Consider the following 13,075-nt stretch of genomic DNA (forward strand, 5'->3'; position numbering starts at 1 on the left):
AGATGCACGATTTGGTAAATTTCTTGAGGTATTTAAAAAATTGCATATTAACATTCTTTTTGCTGATGCCTTATTGAATATGCCAAGTTATGCAAAATTCTTGAAAGATATCTTAGCAAATAAGCGGAAGCTAGAAGATCATATGACGGTGAATTTGACTGAAAATTGCTCCGCTTTAGTTCAAAACAAGATGCCTCCAAAGCAAAAAGATCCAGGGAGTTTCTCTATACCTTGCATTATTGGTGATATTAATTTTCATAAAGCTCTATGTGATCTTGGTGCGAGTATTAACCTGATGCCTTTTTCTGTGTTTAGGAGACTGGGATTAGGTGAACCCAAGCCAACTAGGATGTCGTTGCAGCTGGCTGACAGATCTGTCAAGTATCCACGTGGGATTATCGAAGATGTTTTGGTGAAAGTGGATAAGTTCATTTTCCCTGCAGATTTCGTGATACTAGACATGGAGGAAGATTTAGAGATGCCTTTAATCCTAGGGAGACCATTTCTGGCTACAGGGAAAGCGCTAATTGATGTGGAAGAGGGGAAGTTGAGACTGAGAGTTGGAGAAGAAGAAATTATTTTTGATGTTTTCAATACTCTCAAGCACACAATGCACAATGATAGTTGCTTTCGTATTGATGTCTTAGATTCTATTGTTTGTGATTTTGTGCAGGATGGATTGAAAGAACCATTGGAGGCCACTCTCACTACTGAAAAGCAGGAGGACGAGCTAGACGAGGAAAAGATGGAGATGGTAGCTCATTTGAATGCCATTCCACCTTGGAGAAAGCAAGTGAGGCTTAGATTAGAGGAATTGGGAGACCGAAAAAATTTAATGCCTCAGAAGTCAAGCCTAGAGGAGCCACCTACTTTGGAGCTCAAACCACTACCTCCACATCTCAAGTACGTATATTTAGGAGAAGATAATAAATTGCCTGTTATTATTTCCTCTTCTTTGATAGATGATATGGAGAGTAAGCTCATGGGAGTCCTTAAGGAGCATAAAGGAGCATTCGCTTGGAAGGTTTCGGACATAAAAGGGATAAGTCCTTCGATCTGCATGCATAAAATTCTGATGGAAGATAAGTACTCACCTCTAGCACAACCACAAAGGAGACTCAATCCAAAGATGCAAGAGGTAGTAAAGGCTGAAACAATTAAACTTCTGGATGCAGGTATTATCTATCCTATCTCTGATAGTGCGTGGGTAAGTCCTGTACAATGTGTGCCTAAAAAGGGTGGGATTACTGTTATTACTAATGAAAAAAATGAGTTGATTCCCACTAGAACTGTTACGGGTTGGCGTGTGTGCATAGATTATAGGAAACTGAATGATGCAACCCGTAAATATCACTTTCCCTTGCCATTTATCGATCAAATGATTGAACGATTAGCAGGTCATGAATTCTATTGCTTTTTAGATGGATATTCGGGATACAATCAAATCACAATTGCACCAGAGGACCAAGAGAAAACTACTTTCACTTGTCCTTATGGTACTTTTGCGTTTAGGCGTATGCCCTTCGGTTTATGCAATGCACCTGCCACATTTCAAAGATGCATGACCGCTATCTTTCATGACATGACTGAGAATTTCCTTGAAATTTTTATGGATGACTTCTCTATTTTTGGCTCCTCATTTAATGAATGTCTAGAAAATTTGAACTTGGTGTTAGTTAGATGTGAGGAGAGCAATTTTGTTGAATTGGGAGAAGTGTCACTTTATGGTTCAAGAGGGGATTGTGTTAGGACACAAGGTATCGGAGAATGGAATTGAGGTCGACAAAGCCAAGGTGGAGGTAATCAAAAACTTACCCCCACCTTCATCAATAAAAGGAGTTAGAAGTTTCCTTGGGCATGTTGGTTTTTATAGGCGCTTCATCAAAGATTTTTCAAAAATTGCTAAACCTTTATCCTCTTTGTTGATGAAAGATGCTGAATTTAATTTTGATTCTACTTGTCTGCAGGCATTCGAGATACTCAAGGAGAGCTTGGTGACACCACCTGTTCTGACTGTCCCTGATTGGGAGTTACCGTTTGAGGTGATGTGCGATGCGAGTGATACAGCTGTGGGTGCGGTGCTGGGTCAAAGGAAGAACAAGGTATTTCATACCATCTACTATGCAAGTAAGACTTTAAATGATGCTCAATTGAATTACGCTACTACTGAAAAGGAATTGCTTGCTATAGTATTTGCTTTCGACAAATTTCATTCATACCTTGTTCTGTCTAAAGTAACTGTGTATACCGATCATTCTGCCCTGAAATACTTGCTTGCTAAGAAGGATGCGAAACCTAGGTTAATTAGGTGGATTTTATTACTGCAAGAATTTGATCTCGAGATTCGAGATAAAAAGGGTGTGGAAAATGTAGTTGCTGACCACCTATCTAGGCTTGAGCATGTTAGAATTAAGGGCAATGACGATGATATAGATGACTGGTTTCCTGATGAACAATTGCTTGAGGTAAATGCGTGCCCTTGGTATGCCGATTTTGCAAATTTTCTTGTCACCGGCACACCTCCACCTAATTTATTATTTCACCAAAGAAAGAAATTCTTTTCAGACGTGAAATATTATTTTTGGGAGGAACCGTTTTTGTTTAAGATCTGCGCAGATTCCATGATAAGAAGATGTGTGGCGGAGGAGGAAACCAATCAAATTCTGAACCATTGTCATGACCGTGAGGTAGGTGGTCACTTTGGACCCATACGGACGGCGTCTAAGGTACTTGAATGTGGCTTCTATTGGCCAACTCTTTTTAAGGATGCTCGTTTGTATGTTCTCAATTGTGATAGATGCCAACGCACAGGTAATATTTCCAACCGTCATGAGATGCCTTTAAATAACATTATTGAGTGTGAAATATTTGATGTGTGGGGGATTGATTTTATGGGTCCTTTTCCTGCATCTTTTGCGAAGAAATTTATTTTAGTGGCAGTGGAGTATGTTTCGAAATGGGTGGAGGCGGAGGCTTGTGCCACTAATGATGCACAAGTGGTGTTAAAATTTTTGAAGAAACACATTTTTAATCGATTTGGTGCACCACGTGCAATCATAAGTGATGGTGGCACCCATTTTTGCAACAAAATTTTTGATAAACTGCTGGGCAAATATGGTGTCACCCACAAGGTTTCCACTCCATACCATCCCCAAACTAGTGGACAAGTTGAAGTGTCCAATCGAGAGATTAAGAGGATTCTAGAGAAGAAGGTCAATGTGAATAGGAAGGACTGGTCCGTTCGGTTAGATGATGCTTTGTGGGCTTATCGTACTGCTTTTAAAACACCTATAGGCACTACACCATATAGGTTGCTTTTTGGTAAAGCATGTCATCTACCAGTAGAATTAGAGCATAGAGCATATTGGGCGACCAAAGCACTAAACTTTGATTTTGCTCTTGCAGGTGAGAAACGATTGCTGCAGTTGAATCAGTTGGATGAGTTTCGAGGAAAAGCTTATGATCTGGCACTATCTTACAAAGAACGCACCAAACGAGCCCATGATAAACACATCGTACGAAGGGAATTTCAAGTGGGTGAGGCGGTGTTGTTATACAATTCTCGCTTACGCCTCTTTCCGGACAAGCTAAAGTCAAGGTGGTCAGGACCTTTCATTATAGCCCAGGTGTTCCCATCAGGTGCAGTGGTATTGCATGACGGCAAGGAGGGGACGTTCACTGTGAACGCTCAAAGACTGAAGCATTATATCGGTGGCACATTTGAGCCACAAATTGGAGTCACTCGGCTCCATGACAGTCATTAAGGACAGGGGTGACAAGTCGAGCTCTAGACTGTAAATTGAGAACTCTTCTTCTCCTTTTTTATTCTGTTTCTTTATTCATTAATCGCATCACTTGCATTTAGGTAGTGCATGGCATGGCATTCATTGTTTTAAAATTTTTATTTTATTTTATTTTTTTCGAGAATGTCTCGCTAGGGCGGTCCCTTTTGACCGCCCCAGCGAGAGAATTTTTTTAAAATTGGTTTTCCTGGCGAAAACGCCTCGCTAGGGCGGTAACTTTTAACCGCCCCAGCGAGCGAATTTTTTAAATTTGTTTTACTGGCGAGAACCACTCGCTAGGGCGGTCAAAAGTGACCGCCCCAGTGAGCCCTCATATTTTTCAATTAGTCTGTCACCGAAAACCACTCGCTAGGGCGGACACTTTTGACCGCCCTAGCGAGTCGCGCAGATATAAAAAACCTTTCCCTTTCCCCTTTCTTCCCCACTTCGAACCCTACCCCTTTCCTCTCAAATAATCGGCGCCTCCTCCATCTTTTATGCTCAAATCTTCTTATTTTGTGATATTTTCAGGGAAAAGACTCGATCTTGGTTTCTACAATCCACCCGGAAGCACTTAGACTACAATTTCTTCTACTCCGGTCATCTTCCAAGGATTCCGGCGAGCTTCTCCGGCGAACTTCAAAAAATTTTTTTCCGGCGACTTCAGAATCTTTGCACTCCCATCTCGACATGGCACCTAAACGGTCTAAGGTAACTCACGGTGCCTCTAGTTCTCGTTCGACTCCGTCTAATTTTGTTAATGAGAAAGCTCGGGAGCGGTTTGAGCATGCTAAACTACATAGAAAACCAATCCCTGAGCGAGGGTTTACTACATCTGCTCTTCGTTATTTTCCGGACGTCTTAGTAGAGGGACGAGGGTGGAGTAATTTTTTAGCACAACCGAATGCCGCGGTGATTCCGGTTGTGCGTGAATTCTATGCGAATGCTCCGGAGGGGAGTGAGCATAAGGCATCTGTGCGGGGGCATCGAGTCCCATACGATTCGAGAACTATCAATGCCTTGCTGGGTTTACCGTCGGTGGATGACTCTGAGTTTCAGGCGTGGGTACTTAACCCGGATTATGATTCGATTATACACACACTCTGTTATCCGGGCACCACGTGGAAACAACCGGGGACGTATACGGTTTTTCTTGAAAAATTTTTGAGAGTGGAGGCGGCAATGTGGTATGCGTTTCTATCTAAGAGATTGATGCCGGTCGGGCATACGAGTGATGTCCAGCGTGAGCGGGCGGTTGTTCTGTATGCCATCCAGACTGGGATGGCGATTGATGTGGGCAGACTCATCTTTGGACAGCTCAACATGTGCATAAACAGCAGCAATTTGGCGTTTTATTTTCCGACGATCGTGACTGAGCTATGTGCCCGAGCGGGGGTGATATTTGCTGATGATGATGAGTGGCTACCACCGATGAGAGCCATTGATGACGCTCTCTATCGATCCAAGAGGGAGAAGAGACAGGCAGAGCTGCCCGAGGATGTATTTTTCGAGTATGGGGGAGCAGCTCAACCACCTCTGGCTTTAGGACATGCACCGCCACCTCCGCAGCCACGCCGCCGTGCCATGCGAGATCGCATCAACGAATTGGGCGCTTGGGCCACTTATCAGACTGAGTATCAGGCCGTGAATCAAGCTCATATTCAGAACGTCGAGTACTTGGTACAGGGGATCTCCACGCATCTGGGCATCGACACATCCGGCCGGCCACCTGTACCCGCATACCCGCCACCCTTCCAGTTTCAGTATCATTATCCTATACCCCCAGCTGCTGACGAGGGAGTTGCACCGCCTGAGCATGACGAGGAGGAGGATTTCTGATGAGGGGAGTTTACTGTTTCCCCTTTCTTTTTATTTATTCTGTCGTTGCATTTGCATTCATGAGTTTTTTTTTTTTTTTTTTTTTTTAGTGTGTGTTTCGTTTTGTGCATTGAGGACATTGCACAACTTTTAGCCACTTGAGCTTATTTTCCTTCTTTTCGACACCCTTATCTATGCTTAAAAGCTGAATAAAGTTCAATTTGTGGCTAGTGATGAATAGACACGGGGATGCATGCTAGTGAGACTTGTATTGAAGTGTTAATTGAGTGACTCGCATGATTTGATAATTGATCTATTTGAAGTACGAATGACAAGACCCATCATGACACACACACACGTTCAAATTAGTGTCGAAATTTATGTATAGATGAGAATGAGTATTCGGTTGCGATTTGACTTGATTGGTAGTGGGAAAATAAACTGAGGCATGAACATAAACATTGTTAACTCACCATTGACATTTACTCGTGTTAGTTATTTCTTGTTTGAGTAATGTTGTGGTTGTTGAGTTTGTTTAGTATCTCGTGCTTTAACCTATTTTACTCGAGGGCGAGCAAAAGGTTAGTATGAGGGGGTTGATAGGACTCGTTTTTACGTGTTTTTAGTGTTGTTTTCGAGTCGCATTCATGCATCACATTAGTTTGTTTTAGTTTAATTTAGCATTTTTCTATCATTATTTAGCATATGGCTGATCTCGTGTATTTTGTGGTTGTTTTGTAGGAATTGGACCGAAAAGTGGGATTTTATTTGGCAAAGCAGCGAAGAGATCTCGCTAGGGCGGTCAAAAGTGACCGCCCCAGCGAGCATTTTAATTTGGTCGAGCAGTTGTTGCGCGAGTGTCTCGCTAGGGCGGTCAAAAGTGACCGCCCCAGCGAGAATGTTGGTCTAGCCGAGGAGTTTCTGCGTGAACCTCTCGCTAGGGCGGTCCAAAGTGACCGCCCCAGCGAGACCATGGACATTGCTGATGATTTTAATTCGAGAACCACTCGCCCCAGCGGTCAAAAGTAATCGCCCTAGCGAGCTGCGAGATTTGAAAAGATATGTTTCCTTTTTTTTGGACTCTATTCTACACCATAGACCTAATACACGAGAGAGGCGGCGTTTTGGGCGATTTTTCATCACTTTCATCAGATTTTCTTGGAGAAAAGGCGAGGAGCAAAGGAGATTTCGAAGACCTCGAGATTTCCACGCGTGGTGGCCGTCATCCGTCGTCATCTTTAGTATTTTCATTATTCAGTTTTTATTTCTCAGATTGTTGTTGGTTTTTATTATGAATTTTAGTGGCTAAACTCTAGATTTGTTGGGATTTGAGGGGATCCTACCCCGTACTCGTTGTTCAACATTATTGCTCGACGTTTCTATGAGTGATTTGTTTATGCTTTTGTGCTTTCTTATTTCAATTGAAGTCTAGCTAACTTCCTTTGATTATTTCATGTTGTTGATGATTTCGATAGAATAATTGACAATAGGATCGAATAGTATAGACCATGGATTTACAATTTTAGTAGATATACGGAATTGGATACGTGTCGATAGTGATAATTCACCCGGATGAAAGCTAGTGGATTCCATAGAACGTAATGCAATCGTGAACTGTTAAATAATTGAGGATACTTGATTACTGCATGTTTATGATTAGTATTAATATAGCTCGACAGAGTATATTAATTAGTCTAGGGAATTCCGTCGAATGCACGAGTAAAAGTCGAGTATAATTATTTGAACACGAGCGGTAGGTGAACTGATAATTCCCAACAAATTCGTTTCTCATTTGATTTTAATCCAATTTAATCATTGATTTCTTGATTGCTTTTTCTTGCACTTTAATTATTTTAGTTATTAAATTCACCTTAGTTTAATCACCAACTCAATCTATCGTTGCTAAAGAAATTTACTTGGAAATAAAGATATTGTAACGCAGTCCTTGTGGAACGATACTCGTATTCACTTACGTTTATTATAACTTGACTATCGTGCACTTGCGATATTTAAATCGAGCTTTTAATTATACAACAAATTTTGGGACTATTCACTTTGCTAGTTTTGCTCGATCACCAAGTGATTGTGGTTCTGTAATAATTTTCCTTTCCCTTTGTCTGAAGAGGGAACAGTCAGCACGGGTCTAAAAGCAGAAGACCCTGCAGTTGATTCCCGAATAATGACTCCAGACAAAGGTCTGAAAGTTGGAACAGAAGTAGAGGTGGTGGCAGAAGATGTAACCGCTGGTTTGGAAACTGAGACAGATTCTGGTTGGGACGCGATGGCTTCTGGAAACACCTGTCTCAAAGGGACAATGTATAAATAAGCAATGGCTGTTGTTTTCTTGAGATGGAGAACTGTACGAGCCTTTTTCTTGCTAGGAGTGGCAGGTAGTGATGCTTTGATTGGAGCAGCAGACTCTTCTGATACTGTTTTATCCGAATCAGTGGAGACAACCACTCTCTTTCTTTTGATTTTCTTCTGAGGCACTTGACCCTCAGTCTGAGCATCGCCACCCTCTTTCTTTAGAGCAACTAACTCTGCCACAGTTGGCTTTGGCCTCAAAGCAAGTACATTTGCAGCATCGGCCTTTGTTAAAAATGAAGCATCTTGTTCCGAAGTGTGAGGAAAACCAGCATCCTTTAACATCGCGCTTGTCTGAACAGAAAAACCAGTAGCTTTCCTCACAACCATATCCTTCAAGATTCTAAACAAGAATCCACTTCAATACACCTTAAATTCAGAAGTGATGGCCATCATCACTTGTACCTTCTCCTTAGTCAGCCTGTCAAAAGTACCAGCTTTGACCAGTAGTGCCTTCGCCACAATATCGGCAAGCACTTGAAATTCCATTTTCAGAAGCTTCTTGAAGCAAGAGGCAGAGAGTTCCTCTCCAGAAGCTGAGAAAGTGACGAGGCAGCCGACATCTCCTCCTTAGAAATATCAGAAAAGTCAGAGATACCTGAGCATGAGAGAAAGAAGGTCGATTCCAATAGGGAAACATCAATGGAGATAGATGCACCTCCCTGGGGAATAGATGATTTTCCCATTCCTCGACGGTTTCTTTGGTGTAGGAATCCAAGAGAGTAGTCTTGTATATAACAGCAGCTGCTTCCAAAAACCTTCGGAGACCAGATTTTTCAATTGCTTTGAACATTTTAACAAGATTCTCATCTTTGATGGCCAGAACCGATGCAAAGTTGACTTGATACGCATTTAGAGTGTAAGCTCCAGCCATTTCTGCAAACAAAAGTAATTCGGAGTAGATTCTGTAGTAGATGAATGCAAGAGAAAGCATTAACTAGTAAGAAAAAGTCTGAAATCATAAAAAGTGAAATGGAATCGAAAAGGCGGTTAATATTCAAAATGTACAGCCGTCAGTGAAACATAAGGACACGTGTCAAAATGTGTTGCGGTTGTATTTTTGAAAAGTTAAAAAGAGAGTGTCAGATACGCCAAAATTTTAAAATATACTAAAATAGGCGGGTTGTCCAAGCGTTTACTAAAGAAAATCAAAAGAGGGTGTTTGGGCTAAAAATAATTAATTATAGAAGCCCAATTAAATTACAAGTCAAATTAAATTACAAGCCCATCAAATGTGGCGGACAAATTTTCATCGATTCAAATTAATTCAGATAAGTCAAAAAGATCGTGGAAAAAGGAGAAGATCGTGGAGCGAATAGGAGGAGATCATGGGGGAGTGGAGAGAAACGGCACAGCACGCTGGGAAGAAAAAGAGATCGGCACACAGACGACAGAACACACAAAACACAACTACACAGACAAAATCTGCAAATACTCTCTGCAAAATTCAATCTTTCATTGCACTAGTTTTCAAGTATTTCCAGTACATTTCTAGCGTCTTCTAGTTCTAGATTTCAGCAATTATCTGTGTTATATTTCCATATTTTGTAAATTCCTACTGTTTGTTGAAAATATAAATGATGTCAGGAGTTTATTCCCCAAATTCCAGTAGTTTTCTTTATTTTGGCGTCGTAGTCATTTTAGGAGATTAGAACCGACGGTCGAATTTAGTATCCATAATCGTCAAGTTTTTAGAAGTTAGATTTTCGTTGTTTTTACGCAAATTGGTGCACTTCGCACCTGGCACGCCCGCAACACCAAATATTGTGCAAACATATTCTTGGCACGCCCGGTGGGACCCGCACTATGGCGCCAAGGAGAAAAGAAAACGTCAACCAGGAGAGTGGAGAGTCTCTGGCTAATCAAGAGGGAACTCACGTTCCACAGCCAGAGCAACCTACTGTTGAACCACATGCTGAAGAAGTAGATCTGCAGATTCCTACTACATACGATCAAGTTTCAAACAAGGTGATGGAAGAGTTAACTGCTATAAAGATTGAGGAAATATCACTGGCCCTGTCCAAGGCAATGGCCGACTGTTTGAAGACTCTACTGAGTAGACCGAATCAATCTACCAGAGGGGAGCAAAATACCACCATCAAAGAGACTGGTCAGGGAAGCGACCAAGTCCATGAATTCGACCAGGGAGTTGGAAACTCAAGGGCTGGCGATCCTCGTCGCCCGGAGTTCACTCTTCCGAATCAGCCAGAAAGAAGGTATACACCACCTCACAAGAGAGAAGAAACCTTAGGAGGGAGGGCTCAGCCATATCCATATTCTCATGGAGTGGGGAGCTCAAAGAAAACTCAAGTGTATAGCGTGACGAATCCTCTATACCAACCAGAAGCTTATGATGACATATCGCACATGGATTATCAAGGAATGGATGGGGGCTTCCCAGGAGGTAAAATTGGTTTAAATGCAGGGTTTCAAGCTCGGGGGGCAAATCACTACCATCACTCACTCCCAGCTCGGAACATTCACGTGGTTGATCCAGAAATGGTGAGAGAGGCTGTTCACGAGCTATATGGGCCGGCCTTGAGGCAGATAGGCCGCCCAGAATTCCACAAGCCCTATCCAGAACACATAGACGTGAATAACCCATATCCAAGGGGTTATAGAGTTCATGATTTCAGCCTGTTCTGTGGGGAGGACGGCCAATCGAGCATGGAACATATAGCCAGATTCACCATACAGTGCGGGGAATTAGCCAACTTGGAGAACTTCAACAATCTAAAGTTGCGGCTATTCCCGAATTCCCTCACTGGGACTGCATTCGCTTGGTATGCCTCACTCCCCAGAAATTCAGTGATGACTTGGCATGAGATGGAAAGACAATTTCACATCCAATTTTATAGAACAGAGACAGAAGTGTGCATTGCCGACTTATCCAGGGTCACTCAAAAGAAAGGGGAGTCTGTGGAATATTTCATAGACAGATTCAAGAAGATGAAGAATAGATGCAAGGTGTTCCTACCTGAAACCGAGTTCATGAAGATGGCACAAAAGGGGCTGGATTTTGAATTAAGGAAGAAATTCCGAGGCATGGAGTTCAGGGATTTCTTTGAGCTAGCTGCCAAAGTGGCTGAATATGAAGAACTACTGCGGGAAGAGTCTTACAAGAAGAAAACTGCTATGGGGTCTTATTATCAGGAGGTGGAAGATGTGTCATTGGCAGAGATTCGATCAGCTGGTTCTTGCACAGTTCCCCAACTAAAAAAGAAGCCAGCAGAACCTGAAAAGAAGAACAACTCCCAACTCCCCAAAGACATGCAATATACATTTGATGTGTCAAAGACCGAGGAAGTTTTTGATTTCTTGGTAAAAGAAAAATTCATCACATTCCCACCTGATCACATGATGCCACCCACTGAAGAGTTGAAGGGACGAGAGTATTGTAAGTACCACAACTCCTACAATCATGCTACAAAGTCTTGTTGGGCGTTCAAAAACATCTTGCAAGACAGAATTAACAAGGGAGTAGTGAAGTTCCCTAACAAACAGGAGTCTATGGCGGTGGATGATGATCCTTTTCCCCCCGTGGCTTTGGTCAATGTGAATGTGACAGATTTGAGAGATCTTCTTAATGAGAAAAGAAGCCGATCCTTTACAGTAAAAGACCGAGTAATCAAGAAATACTGGATTCCAAAGGGTCAATTGTTTGAAGCTCATGGAAGACATAATGCCGATCAAATACGAACAGTTCAACAGCGTTTCCCCAGAAATGTTGGTGAATCCGCGGCCTATAGGCCGAGGAACCAACACTTCCTTGAAAGACTTGTACGTGAGAATCAAAAGTTCAGAGGGGAATCATTTCGTGATCAGCACCAAAGGTCGGACACGAGAAATACATATGAAGTTAAGTCACGAAGGGTGGAAACCAGGAAAGTATCAGGTGATCAAGGCAGAGAGCGGCGTGCATATGAAATCTCAAAAAGAAAAATGATTGAGAATAGGAGAGCAAGGCCCAGATATGTCCTTCCAGCTAGAGGGGAGTTCAGTGAGTCTTGGAGAGTGACCCAACACAAAAAGTTCCCTGGGCCACCAACTAGGACTCAAAAGAGACGTCTGTTGAGGGAAAAAGCTATTGCAAGAAGACTGGAGTCCACTAAGTTGAGAAATGAACCCACAATTGATGTTCCGGTCTCCAGGAATCTAGTGGGGAGTAAATCCAAATTTGGAAGATCGGCTACTGAGGATAAATTTGTGGAAGATGATGATGATTTGTTAAGCGAAGAGGATGATCAAGCAAGAAAAACAATTAATTTTTGCGTTGGAGAGTTTCACATCACTGTGGATTGTGCCACTGGAGTGGTGATACTACCAGAGAAATTTAAGATGATGGAAGAAGAGGATGGGGAGTTGATGTCCCAAGAATCAGTGCAAAAGAAAGAGCATGCAAATAAACTCCCTGAAGGGAGTTCAAGAGTGATTATCAAGCAGGGCCACCCAAATAAGCCCCAACAGGTGATACTTGAGAAGCCTACACCGGCCATGACCAAGCACATCAGGCCATTGTACATCAAGGCCCATGTCAATGGGAAACCAGTGTCTAGGGTCTTGATTGACAATGGCTCAGCTGTGAATGTTCTTCCGGTAAAAATGTTGAAAAGTCTCGGCAAAAATGAAGAAGACTTGATTCCTTCGGAAGTTTCGGTTGCTGCATTTACAGGGGAAACTACCAAAACCATTGGGGTATTCCCCGCTGATGTTACTGTGGGGAGTATGTCATCTTTATGTGCATTTTTCGTGGTAAACTCCTCCGCCAACTTCCAAGCGTTGTTAGGCAGAGATTGGATCCACGCAAACCAGTGCATACCATCCTCAATGCACCAGCTTTTGTTATTTTGGAAAGGGGATGACGTGGAGGTCGTAGAAGCGGATGGACAGCCCTTTCAAACAAGTGCAAGTGCAGTGGAGGCCAGATATTACAATGGGGATTTTGGGCCTATCAAAATTCGTAGCAACAACAAGAAAGAAAATCCGTTGTACATGCAAACACCAACTCCAAGCTCGGTGTTGGAAAGAATCCTCAAACCTACTGTTATCGTGCCGTCTAGGCCGATAATTCAGCCGCTGATTGAGGAGATTGATGGTTGATTTGAAACAGA

The sequence above is a fragment of the Primulina eburnea genome, chromosome 7 (genome assembly GCF_022965805.1).
Source record: "Primulina eburnea isolate SZY01 chromosome 7, ASM2296580v1, whole genome shotgun sequence".
In the NCBI taxonomy this organism is placed as follows: Eukaryota; Viridiplantae; Streptophyta; class Magnoliopsida; order Lamiales; family Gesneriaceae; genus Primulina; species Primulina eburnea.